Below are 19,300 nucleotides of genomic sequence, written 5' to 3' on the forward strand. Positions count from 1 at the left end.
CAGAAGACCGGTACTCATTAAATTGTGCTTTCTGTGCTCAAATATAGAACCCGAAACAGCTGTTTACACCATAAAGAAACAAAACAGGAAAAAGTTTTCAGCTTAAAGTTTCTGAATTCAGTATTTTCTGGTAGAGGATTCCAGTGAGGTTTGGATTATCCAAAACGAATGAAAAATATACAGATATTCAGTAACACTGAAGATGTGGACAAGAGGTACAGATCAAATGCATAAAGAATGGCAGCACTGCGTTATAAGTGTTGCGTAAAACACGATTGTAGGTAGCCACCAGATATGTTTTAATGCCATTGTAGCTATGGCTTTGTCAGTAAAAAAAAACAAAAACAAACAAACAAACAAAAAAACTCCAACAAAAGAAACAGAAGCTTTTGGCTGAAGGACAGGAAGCTGCACCTGCACCCCTTAAAATTACTATAGCAAGCATCCTACTGTTCTCCACAGCAGCTTCCCAAGCAGCCAGAGCTGTAAGCAGAGCACAGGGCTACACTAACAGCTAAGTTTAAGGGTGCAGAGCACTCTCTTCCTCCTTAGCGATTAGTGCATAGGAGTGTTTTGTACGTATGTGCTTCATATGTGCATGCAAGACACTGAAATTCCAGGCTGAATGGGGCTCTGGGATCCTGGTCTGGTACCAGATCTGGAAGTGGAAGTCGGTGTCCCTGCATGTGGCAGAAGAGTTGGAACTTGATGATCCTTGAGATGCCTTCCAACCCACGCCATTTTATAATTCTATAATTGTGTGAAACTGAACGATTTTCCATTCTCTGACACAGTGAGATAGTCACTAACTGCCATTTCTTCAAGCTACAAACAGCACTTGCACTGTACATTTAACCATCACCTAATTATGCCACATTCAAAACTGAATCATACAAACGATGTAATTAGATCAGTCATCTGAGAAAGGACAGCTAAATGCCTAGTAGCACAAAGTTAATGATTTTTAAATGGTGAAATAAAACTATTATACAAACAAACTCCCTCAACCCAACAAGCTGGAGAGAGGCAAAACTTGGATGTCACTACAGATCCATATGAACACTGCATTTGTGTTTAGTTTTTGCATGGCAGGCAACTGGACAACTCAGAAGTAAATATTCTATGTCAAGTCCATGGTATCATGAAAAAAAATAATATATATACATATAAAATATATGCATGTTCCATTGCTCCTCCCTTATTTTCACATGATCGAGTGAAGTTATTTTTTAATTCCATGGAGCTGAACAGCAGGAGAAAGAGGTAGTGATGAGTTAACAATTTACATATCTATATTTCTTTCATACTGCAAGTAAGTTCCATTTGTTCTGAAAACATGTAATGATCTAAAATGGGGACAACTTTAATGAATTGGGTTCATAATATTTCATATCTTGCTGCCAGACTCTTAATCAATCAAGCTAATGTTATAAAGGAACAGCCAACAGCCAATTTTGACATCCTTTAAGCAGGTCAGTTATAAGCCAATTAGCTCTACCTACTTGGTCTCCAAGGTCTGAATAAAATATAGCCCATTTTGATTAGAAGCACTACTTTCAGTGTGCACATCTTAAAATAGACTGCAAAAATTTAAAGCTCCATGGAATTGTTGAAGAAAGTCTCAATCCTGCTGAAGTCAATTACTGTAATACAATTTCGCTTTACTTCTCATAGATTACAAGATCTCCTAGATTCAGTGTCATTCCAGCACTGCAGTCTTTAGAGCCCTTCTGTCTATTAAATACAAATTATCTGCCATGTAAGATAAATTAAAAGCATCAATCAAGAATTCCAGCAAAATTCCTGATGAACTAACTTCAACAAGAGGAAATCATTGACAGTTATATTTACACACATCAAGTATTAATTACTCCTCTTGACTGAATTTGAAAGAGAAGTTTCAAATTAGTAACAACTTTCAGTTCCTCCTCGCATTTAGATTTCTGAAAAGTAGGCTTTAAATTTCGAAAAATAAGACTGAAATAATGGCAAGAATGAATTTCCACTGTCATGGCTTGCGTAACCCGGAAAGCCATAACAAGCGGCTATGAAGTAATAGTTTGTCTAGAGATAACTACAACCCAAGACAATTCATACCATGCTCTTCATTTAACTAAATGGAGAACCAGAAATGACATTCTTCAGATCACGCAATAGGGCGAATCTGATCAACAGCTGAATTGGACCTAAAGTAATCTGTATGCCGGTGCAAGCACATTGTGCACTAGACTGCATTAGTTAAATATATTCTGTCAACATCCTAGATACAGCCGAAATTAAAAGCTGACCAAATGGAACAGTTCTTTGAGGACTTACAAAGAATAGGGAGAATAATGCTAATTTAGATGTAGAATCCTATCAAAAACACCTTGTCAGCTCATGAATTAAAAACATCAAACTTCTCTAAAACACATCATATATTTTAGATATCTTCAAGCACTTTGCCCAGTGGAAAGTCCAAAGCAAGTCCAGGATTCAGAATCCTCCAATTCAGAGCTGCCACAACTGCACTGACTTATACGACCGAGAGTGGGCATGACAGCTGCTGTGAACGGCAAAACTTACATGAAGCCAAATGGTCTCCAAGCAGCTGGGTCACCCTGGTCAATGGACAAAGCACTAACAAGATACTGAGCCCCACCTGAGAGAATTCCATTGGTGGAAAATGGAACGAAGATCACACAGAACAGCATGAATGTAATATTGATGTTGTATAATTTACTCATGCTTGGAGATATAAATAAGCTTTACCAGAGTAATTTAAAACAAAGATAAAGCTATTTCATATCATGAACACAGAAATATTGAAACCTCTTTACATGGAAACAAGAATATAACTCCCCTGAATTAATGGTTAATTATACTTCAGCTAATTATCAAAACTGCTGATAACTGAGACAGCAGAAGCAACTGTATTTGCCTTCTGAAAAATGCAATGTCCCATAAACATTTTCTGTAACGTACTTTTCCAATTTTCAAATGATTTCCTGTCCTACATTCATTACCCTTCTGCATTTCTGCTGAGCCTTAATTCAAGTTGAAGTATGTCTTGATTTGTTGATTAACCATCATAAGCAATTTAAAAGAAAGGGTCATCATTTTAAATATGCAGGGAACCATATTTAACTTACTTCAGAAAACAGAGCATTAAATCGAGTCATGTATTTTTTAAGAGAAGAATTCAGATCATTTCAAAGAATAAACCTTTACTTAAGCCTAGAAATTTTTAAACTATTCTTGAAAGTGAACCAAAGGAGAAAAGAGGATGTAAGCCACAGGAGTGCACATACGTAATTTGCAGTCAAATCTGCATATACTGCAGGAGAAGAAAAATAGTGGATGGAATTGATGGAAGTCGTACACACAGGGATGTTCAGTATTTTTATTCCCAGAAACACTTGCTCCAAAAACATACCCTGCCTGTCTATCCCATCACTGTTGGTCAACAGTACTTACACTGAGGGTAACATCAAAATCACTTGCAAGATTATATATTTATCTATATGGAGAGATAGATACAAAGGCATACATACTCTCTACAGATGCTGCTCTCTCATCTCCTCATGGAAGCATAAGTGCACATTGTGGTTTGTTTTTTTTTTTTTTTTCCTTAATCTGCAGAATAATTTTTGGACATTCCTTGAAATGTTTTTTTCTTTTTCTTTTTTTTTTTTTTTTTTAAAGAGTGAGAACAAGGGACCTGCACAGTTGGATACTTAGCACAAGTGACTTTCATTGAATAAGAAGTAGCTTTTACTGAAATATTTATAAATTAAATAATCATTCACATTCATTAATAACTGTTTCTCACCAATCACTGTCATGGCACCATTTCATTATCTAGACAACTTTTCCCTGCTTGCATACATTCAGCAGACATATAATTGCTTATGACCTGGCTAACTCAGACAAACCAGTATTTGTAGAATCATGGGTATAGTAGGAGTAGAAACATTTTACATATAAATAAATCGATGTTCTTAGAGAATGACAGAAGAATCAAAATTTATTACTTCAAACTAGGTACTCGGTTCCTCTTCTTACTAAAAGTTATGCAAATGTTTAAGTGAATAGCACTAATCACTGTAAAATTAAGCATCCTCAGCTCTTGCAGAACTGCTGTTCTTCACAGTCACAGAATTACATAAATGACTTGCTTTTCAACAGTCTTCAAGTCACTTATTCAAGTATCCGAGTTAGCTACAGGCACATAAATTTTAAAGTGTAATAGTAGATTTCCTAAGGCCAGATAGTGAATCAATGTCTAAGCTAGAAGAAGAAACCTGGAATCCCAAGTACCTATTGAAAGACAAGGTGACACTGCTCAGGGTGGAAAAAATATATATTCAGTTTGCAAATAAGTCAATTACACTCCCCAAACTGTGATTCTCTCCTTGAAATAATCTTAAATACAGTGCGTATTTGTCTAATTTTCCTTCCTGAAGAGGAGGGATTAAAAGCACAGAAAAGTCAAACCTAAAACTCAGAAGATTCTTCACAAGGATTAAATTGTTAATTGCTCGTTCTCTTCTTGTAGTGGCCCTAATTACATTGTAAATAAAACTATGTACACTATCAACTGAATTACTTAAACGGCTTAATTACCCTGAGAAATGCTTATAAATAAAAAGTTTATGGGAAGATAATGAAGTAACTTCTTCCACTAATTAACGAAGTGAAAAAGATGGGAAGTTGTGCAAGAGTTACCCCTAGGAGGAAAATTTCATGTTTAGAATCAATTGCATTTAAAATTTGTAAGGTGGTAAGGTAAGGTAGAATATGAACTGCCTTTTAAAAAGCAGAATGGCAGAAAGGCTATTTTTAAGAGTTGAGACCCTCTTTCCCCATGCCTGCAATAATTAATCCCCCAGCAGGCATAGGTTGAACAAGGAAACCAGTGATTCCCTCCTACCCAGTTCTCAACAAGCAGCATCAAGGACCATAAACCTACCTTTGTATCACAACAAAAACTTTGTCAAAGCTTCAACCGATTTACATGTGCTTCAGTTTCAACAAACTTCATTTTAGACAAAGACACAGGCCTTCAGAATGTTTCCAGCCATTGTAACAACAGCTGCTTCCTGCTTTTTATGTCTAATATGAAGTCCCCTAAGAAAGCTAAAACTGCTTTCTGTGGTTCATTGTCACCTGGTGGACCCTGCCCAAGGTGAGCTGTGAACCTACATGAGAACTTGGTAAATATTTCATTTCAAGAGGGAGGGAAACGGGAAAAAAAGAATACATTACTTTCTGCTCCTGAATAACCCGGAAGTTTCTAGCTTCCTTCAGGTCTGAAGTCATTCAGAAGTCAGATCCATATTCCCACATCTTAGCATTTATGACTCTTGATTCTTCCTGACTTGTCGGTTACCAGAAAATATATACTGATGTGGAAATATACAACATTTTCATAAGATGTCAAAGGACCATTTTTGGCATTCAGAAAACATCTCAAAGTAAACGGAACAACACTGACTTTTACATAATGCTGAAACATCATTTTTTTGTTGCATGTTACATTATTTATTTTCATTGGTATCTGATAATAGCAGAAGACTGGAAAGCAAACTAAATACCAACGCTTTAAAGAATTCAGTAGGCTTTCCATATATCCCAGGAGAGATGTGGAAAATAATGCTTCACCTTCTAGAAAACTTAATGCAATCTGTAAGGTAGGACACTTAAAGTACAATCTCTGCATTACAAAATAGCACATTTGCACATTAGGCATCACCACTGATACAGCATGTAGCCTCAAGGTTAAACAACCTGCTGATGCTAAGAGCAGAAGCAGTGGTTATGAATTACAGCTAGAGATAAGCTGCGCTTCCGCGGAAGTGAACTGATGACACTCACCAACACACAAAGCACAGAAATAAATCAATTACTGATTAATGTTTCTGCAATTTCTAACATTCATTGAACCCTTAGTGGATGAATTTTCATCTCATGAAAACAATGAACAAGAAAACACCTCCTAGGTTTTCTTAGAAGTTATGTCTCTTACCACCTTTGAAAATCTATGCAGACTAATTAATATCACTGCACAATGTTAATCAATGCCAAAGCAGGATCAAAGAGATCACCGCCCTTCTTCAGTAGAAATAAAATCCTGGAAGTCTAATGTAGCAGAAATTTAAATGCTTAACAGAAACTTCGGTGTGACTTGTGTAATAAAGGGTTAGAACAAAGTGGAAGCTGTATTACAGTAAGTACATAACCATATGTAAGAAAAGCCATCCTAACATCACTAGCTACAGTGGGGCCAGTAGTCCTTCCAACCCACCCTTCCAGGCGTCAGTAATTTTTTACCCTTCATTTAGTGTCAATCATGGCAATTTCTGCAGTGCTATCTTTCCAGCTTATCAGCAAAGCAGTAGTAGCTTCATAGATGAGTAAAATGATGCCATACTGCTTTTTCTCAGATGTTTTTACAAGTGATCAGTCTTCTCATTGTAGCTGATCTTTGAACGTAAGCATTATGGGAACATCAGGAACAAAATACGTGCATATCATATATTAGAATCCATACCAATAGCCTGAGCCATTTATATGCACACTGAGTTTGTTTGTTCCAAGTGTATTAATTTCCAATTTAAAGTCATGCCAAACAAAATGGATGGATCACTTTTGAACACTGTTCCTCTGAAGAGATTTGTCAGGACAAAATTCTGCCTTCAGAAAATGCTGGGAGTTCTACATATGCAAGTTGAACATGCAAACTGCAAGCAACTCGTCGTCCTATGAGATTGCTCTTTCATATCCTGCAGCATATAACCTTTTATTTTTTTATTTTTTTTATTTTAAGGATTATTGGAATTCACAGCTGTGGTGTTCATGATTACTGGATACTATAATCACATAAGTAGCACGTAAGTCTTACTTAAATGATTCTATTTTAATAACAGGAGATCTTCCTGATGGCAGACATCAGATGCTGCAGTTGAAAGCACCGAGACACTTGTCAGGTAGTTCAGAAAACCTGAGGGAAAGGGAGCTTTAGGTGATGCCATCCTTCTCTAGAAGAACATAAAATTCCAGGCAGAGCAGGGCCTTAAAGCAAATGAGTTTCTCCCCACTCCCTTCTCCTCCCCCCCAAAAGAGAGGGAGAAAATCAATGCCAGTGACATGATAAAGCTGTCAATAGAGGAGTGTGCTAGATACAATCATTCAGGTAACTCTGCAGAAGCACATCCACGTGATTGGATTAAGACAATTAAAGGAAAAGAAGGCAAGAGTACATTTTTTGTCCTACTAATTGCAGTAAATATCCATGAAAAATCCACAGCTAAAATTGGTAATAATATGAAGACTACCTTCTCTATACTAGACAAAATCTGAGGTCCTAACACTTTTTTTTTTTTTTTTAGCAGCTTTGTGCAGTCTCAGGAGATTACAGAATTTAATGTGGTACATTTAGCTTTACAAGCACATGTCAGAACAGGTCGTGCCTACAGAGCCCAGTTCTCAGAAAATAGGTATTTGGCACTTTCAGTAAACAAGGCACAGTCGAAAGCATCAGCTCCCAGCAGTCAGTAAGTCACTCCAGGAGATTTTGGCCTGAATTCTCTATAGGCACCCATGAGTCTATTCCATTATGATTCAGTATCTTGTGCCTTTCTCCATCCAGCACAATGAGCACTCCAAATCTGATTCAAGTCTACTAAGCTACAAACAACTCAGAATCTGGGGAGAAACGTTTCTGCAGCTGAGATTTTTGTTGTTGTCCAATTTTAAAATTTTATCTTTAATGTAGTCAAATCCAAAGCCAGTCATACAAAAGGCTTCAACTAGATTGGCTATGACCTGCACATATCTTAAGTAACATATTTTAAAAGAACAACCTGATTTCCTTAACAGCAAGAATCCAGATAAATTTACATGAACTTCAGATAAAATCCTTTTGTAGACCAAACACCAGTACTTACGGGATTTGTTCATCACCAATGTCAGTGTCCTGTAACATGCACCCTGACTCTAGCTGTGCAAGCTAAATTTGCTGTGATTAGTAGGGCTGAAAGAAAAACGACTACACTAATATTCAAGCTGTTTGAAGAGAGGTTTACTGCCCCCAAAAGAATCATTTAATTATAACACACCACTTACTCTAGATCTACATATAAAAGAGTTAATTTGCCTAAGCATGCACCAATGGGGGTAATGGATAAAGCTTCAATAGTTATTTGAATACTACAGAGACCTCTCAAACATGTAGCTATGGTGCACAATAATTCGGTTCAATTAATGGGTTTATTTCCTTCACAGATATTCTTTTAGAAGCGCTCCATCACCCACGCAGTGCTGTTCAGAGACATGTTGTATATACTTTCTCTTTACTAGCAAATGCTAAGGACACGATGCTGTTTTTGAAACAGGAAGAAACCTGCAGAGAAGTATACACAGTATGCTGTACTAAATTCTCCTCGGATCCAAGTTAATTGGTGATTATCTTTTTGTTGCAACCAGTGGAGTCAAAACAGCTTTAAAAACAAAACAAAAAACAACCACCTCCTAGCACTCTATTTCTTCACGGAGCTCTATGTGGCTGAGGTTGGCACATTCGCCATTTGTACTAGAATTAGTTGCTACAGCCAGCCATTAGCATGTCTCTAAATCTCTGCATTTACTGTACCTGTGCACCATTACTGAAAATGCATACCTCCACAGACCTATTAAATTGAAGTTTTAATAACTGACAGTAATGGAAAGAAAAAAAAGCAGTAAAGATCCTTGACTTATACCACAAAAGCTGTTCCCAAGAGGACCGTGTTTGATGCATCTAATACAAGTGTGTCAATGGACATTAATTTAACCTGAAAAAAATCAGTTTTGTTGATTTATTGGCAAGATTTTTAGATGCTGTTACACAACTAACCTTTTGGTGCCACTATGCTCACACTGGGATGAGTTTTTAATGGTGTACTATCTCAACAGAATTTGAAATCAAGCTTGATACAGATATTGCTGTTACCATAGATGAGGACATAACCAACTCAGAGTATTGCTGACACTGTAAGTTGAGATAGCAATTCAAGTAATAAGAATATTTGAGTTTCTGTACCTTTTTTCCACCATCGATACCAGCATTCTTAGCAATACTGACAAAAATCCATATCCCCTGCAAAACTCATATCTGCAGGTATTCAAAGAATCTGACACAGGAAAACTGAATGAAGGTGAAATCATGAGCAGTACCTTATCTCTTCCAAAGTCCCAACATAATTAAAAAAAAACAGAAAAGAGTAAGGGGAGTAAGCTTTTTAATGGGATGAAAATGTGTAATGGGTGTAGGAGGCATGCATTTAAATGGGCTAGAATTTGGAGTCAGATGTCTCTGTCTTTTATAACCTTTGTACTCATTTCTCCCCCTGAAGTTTCTGGATTGACATATGTTACCAGCTCAGTACTACTCATTTTTTTTCAAACTGAATTTTTCAGTATAACTAGAACAAATTAGTCAAGTGCAGACAAATGAAAGATATGGGGTCTTACATGGAAATATTTTTTTCCATAAACATGTCTCAACTTCTTGTTTTGAAGGCTGATCCAGAAAACCAGGATGAGAATCTGATTCTTTGGATAGATTCATTTCTAATGTGGCTGTCCCAGTTTGATCAGTTTCTTTAACTCTGTTTCTTGAAGCTCCTCTTAAAATAAGAGAATATTTTCCAACGCCAACCAAATAGCGAGAGACTGCTTTCATAAATCCACTTAATCTCATTTAAAATGTAGAAAGCTTATACAAACACAAAAAGGAAAACAAAACAGTGGAGATTCGACCACAGATGGGAAAAGAAAAGCTATTCAGCAATTTCCAAGATTACTTTAGTGGTCTCAAGGTACATATGCTCTTGCAAGCCAAAAGAAAGCAAAACTGCAAAAATGAATACACAGAAGTATCAATTTCAAGATTCCTAAAAGCAAATAAGCATGTTTTGATCCCATGTGCAAATTAGCTATGTTCAATAGTCCTTAAAAGGACTACTAGAGAATATTATTCAATTATTTGCATACTTTCAAGACAATATGATCACCCTGTGATTTAAGGCCTCCCAGAGACTTTTTGAGCAGTCCTGATGAGCCACAGGATGATACTCTCAACTGCTGTTGAAAATCCTGCCTGTTAGTCTCAATTACTCTTTCAAAGGAGATGGAGATTTTAAGCACAGAAGCATCTCTAGCATGAAAATGACCACCCTTAATTCTCATAACCCCAAATAAGGGTCCTGTCCAAAAAATTTGCCTGAGCTGCACCTGTCCCAGGAGCAAGGAACTCTAAATAGCAACATTACATACTGTACCTATGGCATGACACAGCTGTTTCATGAGAGTTTTCCTTAAGGAAGCAAAGAAACATTCTGATGCATGATTTGAAATCAATCTGTATAATTACTGTACATTTTCCAACCTAATTTTATAGAATAGTACAAGTAATTTCAGAACTGCTCTTTCAAATTATCAACCAAGCACCTGCTCCTCATTCCATGTCTGATTGCCTTAAAGAACTTAAAGAAACATAATATATATTCTGGTACATCCAAGAAAGCTAAACATTTCTACCAGATAATTAGAGCTAGGAATAGCCAAGGTCAGTGTACACATCACAAATATAAAAACTGTTCTCTGAATTACCTCGTCCATGCTGCTTGTTTCAGCCATTCTTCTTTCAGAACCTCCTTCTCTTCGGTTCTTTTCCTTCTCTATGATATCTTCCTGTAATCCCACTGAAAATGCTGGAAAAAGTAATTAGACTTAATATGACCATTATCACCCAACTGGTAGCTGTCCTTTATTAAGATAGCTGATTTGTAAAATAAGCAGCAGCAAGTTTGTACACCAACTAGAACATCTTATCTGGTCTTACAGTCTGCATCTTCAAAAGCACCTAAATGTCTATCTCCCAGCAGATAAAGGGAGTCTGATAACTAAATATTTATGAAAACTGTCTCTAAGCATTATGTATTAAACTACTTTGCCCACATTACATTGTGAAGATGTATTAAACCTTCACGTAGAAATATTTCTCCTATTCAAATGGAGCACAGCGAAGCTTATACTACATGAGAATCACCTGTTGTGAGTTTAACATTGCTGTTACCTTTCTAATGATTTTTTTTTTTAATAAATAGAGCTACAAGTAAATATGTGAAATATGAATAGCCTAATGCACATGAAGGATTGGATAAAAAAGGTTGAGATTCCCTCTAAGAGGACTGTTCTAGCTCGTGGATCATATCACTGTGACTCCATTTTTATTACAAAAAGATGAAAATCATAAACTGAAGTATATCTAAACATAAAATCTATGGAGTCCACTACCTACACAGCTGTAAGGAAAAGAACTCTCCATTAGCGTGAAAGTTGCACTCCGACATTTCTCCTAGATGTAATGATAGCATTTTGTGCATGATACTGCGAAGCACATTTCTAATATTCCTCAACAGTTAACAATATAAAGTAGATAATGTACACACCTCTAACTAGAAAACATTAATGCCTCCTTTTTTCCTCCCTCCTCTGAGTGTTTTTTTTTTTTTAGTTTTTGTACTAATTTTTTGAACTGCATTGGAAGGACAAAAGTCACGATTACAAAAGACCATTAAAATTAGAGCATTTACATGGTGACATTTTTACAACATCTAATGACATTTTGAGAGCTTCCAGAGGTTAGACCAATCTGGAACATCCTCCTCTCCACGGCTACCCAGGGTAGAAAAGGTTCACAAGAGAGGCACCTTGCTCTTTCTCTGTAATGAACTTAGCAGCTTGAGACAGGGAGAGAAGGACACAAATTCCTGGGACAAAAAATGGTCATCAGTGGTTGATACTTCTCTCATTGTTTTACTAAATATTGCAAAGAGAAGACACAGGTATGACCTGTGTACCCTTCCCAATATAGATCTCTTATTTCCTAAATAACAAGGACATCATATTTAAACACAATAACTCTTTCAACAGTTGGAATTGAATACCATTGAATACATTGACCTTTACAAGGATTTAAAAATAACCTTGAATGTTGTCTTGCATTAGCTTTCATTATTATACAATTGCATCTGATGAGCTGGCAGTAATTTCCACTCCTAGTTGCTATTGTTTCTTCTGGAACAAACATCTTCTCATACCTACCAGGCAAGCTATATATGGAAAAGATATTAAAAGCTCCCTGCTAAAATTCACAAAACATGTTGGTACAGTAGGCCTCCAGGGCATTAGTCAAACCAATGTCTTACACCTCCACCCACAATGCAATTGACACAAATTTCCACTCACTTTTCCTATTTTTCTCATGTTTCCAAACATTTCAGAATATTTACTTAATCAGAGATAGATTTTACACATATAAAACCAAATTCAGCTATTTCTGAAAGAAAGCAGCTGAAAACCGCTACAACTTTAACAAGCTCTTTTAAGTGCATTCATTTTTAAAGAGGCATACAAAGCAACTTTATCAACATTTCTCTGGGTAACAGTTGTTTCTTTGCATTCTACTTAAACTTGCACCACAGCACATCAAAGCAAGCTTGTTCTTCAAATAAATGAAACATTGCTCCTACCTACCTGTTAGCCACTTAAATACCTTCAAACATCAAGGACAGAGCAAACTTACTGTACTAAAACAAACAAACAAAAAAACCACCACACCACGACACAATTTAAGAATGCCTCTCCATTATTATCAGTCCAAAAGTACTCAGTTATGATTTACAAAACCTAGCACGCCACTCAAACTCCCCTTCTATGGTAAATTCCTGACCAGCAATCCCATGTCTCTCAACAGATATTCAAGTATGTAAGTGACTGGAAGTCAGCAAAGCCTGGCCTGATTATACAAATGTGATTCACTATAAGCTGGCTCAAAGTCTTAAGAGTTCTCTCCAGTGGTCACAAACACAGTGAAAAGCAGGAGCAGGGCACTGAAGCTCCAGTACTTTACTATTTACAAGCCTGGCGATATAGTATAGCCAGAGCTGTAGGCTTTTAATTAGGTTTGGTGCCTTTACAACTTTTATGAGGCAAAGTCATCTTTGAGTCAGCTGGACTGCTTGTGAAGAAACGTATGATAACAGAACGTAGGTTTCTGAATGCAAAACCATTCACAGTCCGTTTGAAATCCATTGTAAAAACAGTGATAAATACATACATGCAATACAAAGGAATAAATGCAGAAAATGCTCATTTTCCATTCCTTGTTTTTTGCTTCTAACACTTCAGTACAATAGGGAGAAAGCACCATTTTACTCAATCTAAAAACACATTGAAAGGATAAAGGGAAAGAAGCAATGATGGTTTCAAAGTCATATTTACTTCCCTGGTATAAACATAAAATAAGGTACATAGGCTCTCCTCTACCAAGAGAGGCCCAATACTGTGTTTTGACTTCAGTAAGACTCTTGCAAACAACCCTAATGGTCTGCACTAAGACCTTAATAGATCCCTCAGGTATTGATTAGTCTTGAATCAGCAAAGCCATCTTCTGGTTTTCTCACATTCTCAAAGAGCATAACTTCAAATAAAAGTAAACATTAATTTTCATAAACTACTCTGTATTAATAATTCATTACACTGCCGTCAGTGGCCCAATAATTCTTTTCAAACTCTTATTGTTATGATGAGCAGCTAGTAATAAAAACCTTTATCCCTTGCCAACAGTACTCAGAAAAATAATTTTCCCTCTCAGATCTCCTTTCCGGATAGTACCCAGATATTTGCTATAATATTCTAAGTGGGGAAAATCCCACAACTTTCTCCTTATATCTAGTCTGGAAAAGAACACAACGACAAGCTGGGAGAATGCCTTTCCAAGAACCCTCTTTTTATATACTGGAATAATGCTCAGAGTAGAGTGCAAAATTACTCTCTTCTTTGCAGCTACAAAATGAATTGGAAAAAACAAATTGCTCCATTTAAGGATAGGTTCTTTGTACTGATGCCACTCAAGATCACTTGCTGACTTACCAGTTTTGTGACTGACAAGTATTTGTAGAGATGGCCACATTTCTCCCATATTTCTCAAATTGCACTGTTAAGACTGGCAACAACCAGCAGCAGAGCAGACAACCATAATTTCAGTGCTCTGCCAGACACGCAACTCCATTTTTGGTTCTCTCAACAATTCAAGCCCAACTAATTCCAAATTGCTATTTGCTTACTTTGCAAATATAACTCAGCTTTTCTCAGAAATATGTTTATGCTTCATATATGTTTAATTTCAAGACATTTTTTTCTCTAATAATTTCCAGGTCACATCCAGGCCCTTGGTTACTGTTACACTAAGCAATGTTCTAGCTGAGTATGCAGAAGTCAGGCAACCATGGACATCTGCAGTTCTAGCAAAGTTTTCAACATTTACATTGTACTCAAATGTTTTCAGAAACAGTTAAATACTATACCATGAGGCAACGAAAGCAAAGACCACAGACCTGTTTCAGCAGAAAGGTACTTTCCACGATGCCAAGCTGCGTACACACATGCATCAGATCTGCTTTGATAAGGAACACGAAACACAGAAATGAGGGATAGGGATGCTGGGTGTGCATCTACATTTTTCTCACTTTCTATGCAACACCTCAGAAACGTGTAAGGCTCTATTCACAAAGCTGTGTTGTGACAGATCTGACTTACAGAGCAGCATACCACTAGAAAACACATCTAGGTTGTGCTTCATCTCACATGTGCTGTGCTTCAGCTCACTTACGTGCTGATTCAAAATGGATGCAAGCTGGACTCTTCCAAACATTGTGCTCCTAATATTGTTTTAACACAATTTAATATTATGATCTGAGGATAGGAAATAAGTGAGCTGTGTTATATAAATGTGCTGATTGCTTCTTCCAGGGATACTGCATTAAGCACTAACTTTTCAGCTTAAAGCATAGCTGAAGGTCTGTCAGCATGCTCTGGCTCATTGTGCCACTTAGTCACATAAGTAGCTATGAGGAGCTTTAAACAACACTTCACAGATGCTAATATAGTACCACTTTATTATTCTATGATATGACAAAGTGCCCATTTTTATACTGGTAAATGAACCATTTATCACTGAAATGCCATTATTTGCATCTGTGAGAAAATGTTTTCAGGTACATTTCGGTTGCTTTACAGAATCAGGCTCATACAGTTAGAACTTTCTTTAGAGGACCAATCAAAGAGTATTTTTAATTTTAATTTTAATGTTTAAAAGGCTGGTAGGGAAAAAGTCAGCCTGCTGCACCAAAGGGAGAAAAAAGCCCCATGGGTTACACAAAGTAAATGCTATTTTGTTTGAGTTAGGGGTAAAAATTAGCAATCCTCAAATATGAGGAGCTGGTGGAGAGCTTTAAAAAATTAGATATCCCTGAACCTGGCTACAGGCACCACAAGGTTAAGTCACTGTTGCAAAATAAGCACATGAGAAATATGCAGGATGAATTTCATTGTGCACTGCGGTCAGCCAAAGGACCAACTGACAACAACAATTTAAATACTGAATTGCAGACTGTGACCATCTGCCTATATGCAAAATGTAGCACTTGCTGGTCAGCAAGCACTATAACCTATTTAAACACCAGATTACCAGAAAAGAAAAGTTAACCACTGTATGAACCTCTATTTCCTTCCTGTGGCAATTTCTCTGATCTTCACTTTGTAAATGTGAATCTGAAAGATAAATTCTTGAAAAAAGTCATAAAGGTTAAAATCTGTATCTAGAATCTGAATTGCCTCTTCCTTCTAAAGAACTTCCCATCCCCAAGCTACTGCAAGCCTGCCAAGCACAAATTCCTGCCTTCTTCACTGTTGAGAAAAGAGGCAGAGATCACATGCAGGATTCGACCAAGCTGAGACATAGTGACTACAAAGCAGAAGAAGAAAATAGATGAAACTGACCTTTTCTTGAAGAAATGCTTTAAAATGCATTGTCACCCCCCCCTTGCTCCCCAGATGACTAACAACTATATATGTTTAGAAACGTGATCAATGTATTCATACGCTCCCTGAAATATTTTCTGGAAGAGAAGATTTTTCAGGATGCAGTGGAGGGACCATCCTGAGACAATAACAGAGTTCTGCATTTCTACATCTACTGTACTGATATCACAGCAATATCAGTACAAATAATTGAGGGCACTCAATAAGCGCTGTTATCAGAAAAATGTGAAGGGAAGCAACAAATAATCATATCGTGAAATAAATTTAATGGATACACATTTACCAACTTGAAAGGCCACAGAAGTTACTACCAAGAACCTGATAAGTAATAATCTAGTGAGAAATTCCTAGATAAATACAAGAAAGGGAAAAGAATAAGATTCCACTGCTTATGCTACTCAGGTATATTTAAGAAGACCCAGTGACATTTTAAGTGCAAGCACTGTTCAAAGTTAGTTGAACAGATACCTGTGTCTTAGCAGAAAATTCTAGAGTCAAACAGAATGCAGAAATATTAAAACACAGCCTATAAATAGGAGGATACCAACAAAAACTATAACGACTGCCCATGGCAGAGAACAAACTTTTTTTTCTAAGCCCCTCTTATATCAAAGTTGAATCCAACTCTGCATTTGAGAAGACGACGACAGAGTTAGCAAAAGCAGAAGCACTGCATCTTCACAGGAATCTCACAGTGCAGGCAACATGAAGCTGGTAGACACATTAAAATGAAAAATAGATCTCAGCTTCAAAGGCAAAAAGAATCATCTCAGATTTACAACAATACTGTCATAAAACATCCATATTTAAAGAAGACAATATAAAAGGAATCAAAATACATTTCTTCAAGTATAATGGGCTTTAGTCTTTTATCCTTGTATATGGAGAGAAGAAAACACACACAAAAAAGAGGCAAATGACATGAAGCTTTCACTAGCTTGGGAAAGGTGGTCTACCAGTTTTAAAAACTCTTCTCTGGCTGAGAATATTCAAGCTATGCATTTATCAAAGTAACTCTGAACATAGCTTAGAGTCTATGGACTTCGCTTCAAACAGCACAGACACTTTTAAGCTGCCGGTGGACCGCGTTGCTTATCTACACGAAGACTCACTACAAAGCCCAGGAGAGAGCTGCTGTTACCTCCTACCTGAGTGCAGCTGATTAAGCACGTCCTTGGCAAAAAGTGTGCAAGTGACTTTTAGCTATCAGGAACTTAGCCAAACTGAGAAGTTATCCTACAGAATACACGGTAGGACAAATAAACGATAGCTCTTTAAATCTGCTTCAGATCTAAAGAGACTTGAAGAGAGATTTGATAACCTCAGGGAAGAAAAATAAAAAGTCAACTGGTTGTACATTCCAGCACTCCTCATCTACACTGCCCTTCTCATCTTCACTCTGGAATCACAAGTTGAGCATATCTGAAAGACAGGAAGTCTGCACAAGTTTGCATAGTTTATCCTTTTCGTTCCTCCTCTTCAGTAAGCTCATCACCAAGAATGTTGCAACATACTTTTGGACACAGGATCAAGATTCACTGTTGTATTAAGATATGAAGCTACTAAAGGCACACAGCATCTCTGTGACTATTGTTACAAGTGTGTATTTTAACACAAGTGCTACTTGTGTCTAAATGGCTCGGATAAGGCGCCTGGTATTCAACTTAAAACGTATTTTGAATGTATTTTTCCCCACTTTATAATAAGCTACAGCAACAGGATAGAAAGCACAGCAATGACAGTAAAGCAGCAAGGTCCCAGGCTGCAGCAAGTAAGGATTTGCTCAAATGCAACACCTATGGGCACAGAAATAAAAAACCTGCTTACCTTTGGAAGGCCTCAGGTATGGAGGGATCTCCAGTGAGATGCCCTCACCTCCACTGCCAACCCTCAAATGAGGGCTGGGAAGGGGAGCATCCCTGCTACACACCTTCCAGTCGCTCCGGTACATTGCATGCATCTGAGCTCCCTGGCTTGGCCCTGCCTTCCCACCAGGAGCTCCATCACTGCTTCAAGCTGTGACTCAGCATTTCCACTGCAATTACTTTCCTCACTTCATCCATGCCCAAATCTAGACATGAAGAAATGTGGTTTTCCCAGTTACTGTGATATGAATGGCTACTCTGAACATCATCAGTATGGTATGAAGAGCAAAAGATGCACACTGACCATCACCCTGCATGTAACCCCAAGAGGAAAGGTCTTTCACATCTGAACAAATCATCAAGAAGTACATGAGATGCCTAGAATAAATTTAAAAAAAAAAACACAACAAAACAACAACAAAACAAACAAAGAATTATCAAGAAAATCCACAAGTGTGCTGATTGACCCAATCTGATTTTTAAATACCCTTCTTCATGTGTGCTAGAAAACAGCTTTCTTATCTCAATGAGGTAATTAATACACCAGATCTAACACAGACCCAGGTTTGTTGCATACCTATGTCAGAACACACAAGGCTATTTGGGGAACTGACATTTTTATAAGCTCAGGTTTTAATCACACGTGCAACTTGCACCACTGCAGTGGTTACTGCTTTTGCTACACTAGGATCATTGTTACAGTTCGGCAAAACAGGTGCAGGGCAATTATCCCTAATGTGTGCTACTTTATGTCCTAACAGCTTTTTAAATTTAATGAACAATTTTAAAAAGCATGTTTAAGCTTGTGTCAATTTGAAAAGCTTATCCCCACCTCTCAACAGAAAATGGAAGCCAAGGAAGGACTTGACATAGATCCTCTGCCAATAATGGAGGATTCACATTAACTCATCAGAAACAGTTTGACTTACTGGTGGTTTTGTTTCCATTCCTCCATTTCCCTCCTTGTCTACATCCAAATTAATCTTGAAAAATTGCTTGTGTGGAAGTGAACAAACTCTGAGGGGATTATTGCTTTTGCTGTCCATTTAAAATACTGCATAACCTACACCAAAGCACAAAACGAAGTAAGCAGGCTCGTACAGTGGCAGTATGCTCATCTGTCACCACTTAGGTAAAAACAATACTGAATTCAGCTTTAAAGCCTTGAACTGGAGCTTATTCCAGAAATCAGGTTGAACCATGCTCTCCGATTAAAAAAAAAGATAAACAGTTTTAATTATGAACAACGTTTGCAACATGAAGTTGTAATGTGATAAGGATGTGAGCTTTTTCTTCGTTGGAAGAGGAAAAAAGAAATGCAGCAATTTTTTTTGCCTTTGAGGTAATTTGTCAGATACATTGAATTAGAACAATGCTTTCTTTATCAACTCTTGTTTTTGGTGTACTGGAGATTTCTTATATTATAATCTTTTGAGTCAGACAGATTGGAGATAAATACTTATAATAGAATTATGTTAACATATTATCTCAAGAACAAATATGCATTTATTTTCATTTTCCTTTTG

The 19,300-nt window shown here is 37.1% G+C and overlaps 1 long non-coding RNA gene across 1 annotated transcript in view; it reads right to left on the reverse strand.

The window, feature by feature from the left end:
* Positions 1-19,300, reverse strand: part of LOC146543650 (uncharacterized) — a 119,397-nt gene that overhangs the window by 72,757 nt on the left and 27,340 nt on the right. The window contains exon 2 of the long non-coding RNA XR_014885729.1: positions 10,633-10,733. This is a non-coding gene — a long non-coding RNA (uncharacterized LOC146543650). The remainder of the gene's footprint in view (positions 1-10,632; positions 10,734-19,300) is intronic.

Source organism: Meleagris gallopavo, chromosome 11 (genome assembly GCF_905368555.1).
Source record: "Meleagris gallopavo chromosome 11, MGAL_WU_HG_1.1, whole genome shotgun sequence".
Lineage (NCBI taxonomy): Eukaryota > Metazoa > Chordata > Aves > Galliformes > Phasianidae > Meleagris > Meleagris gallopavo.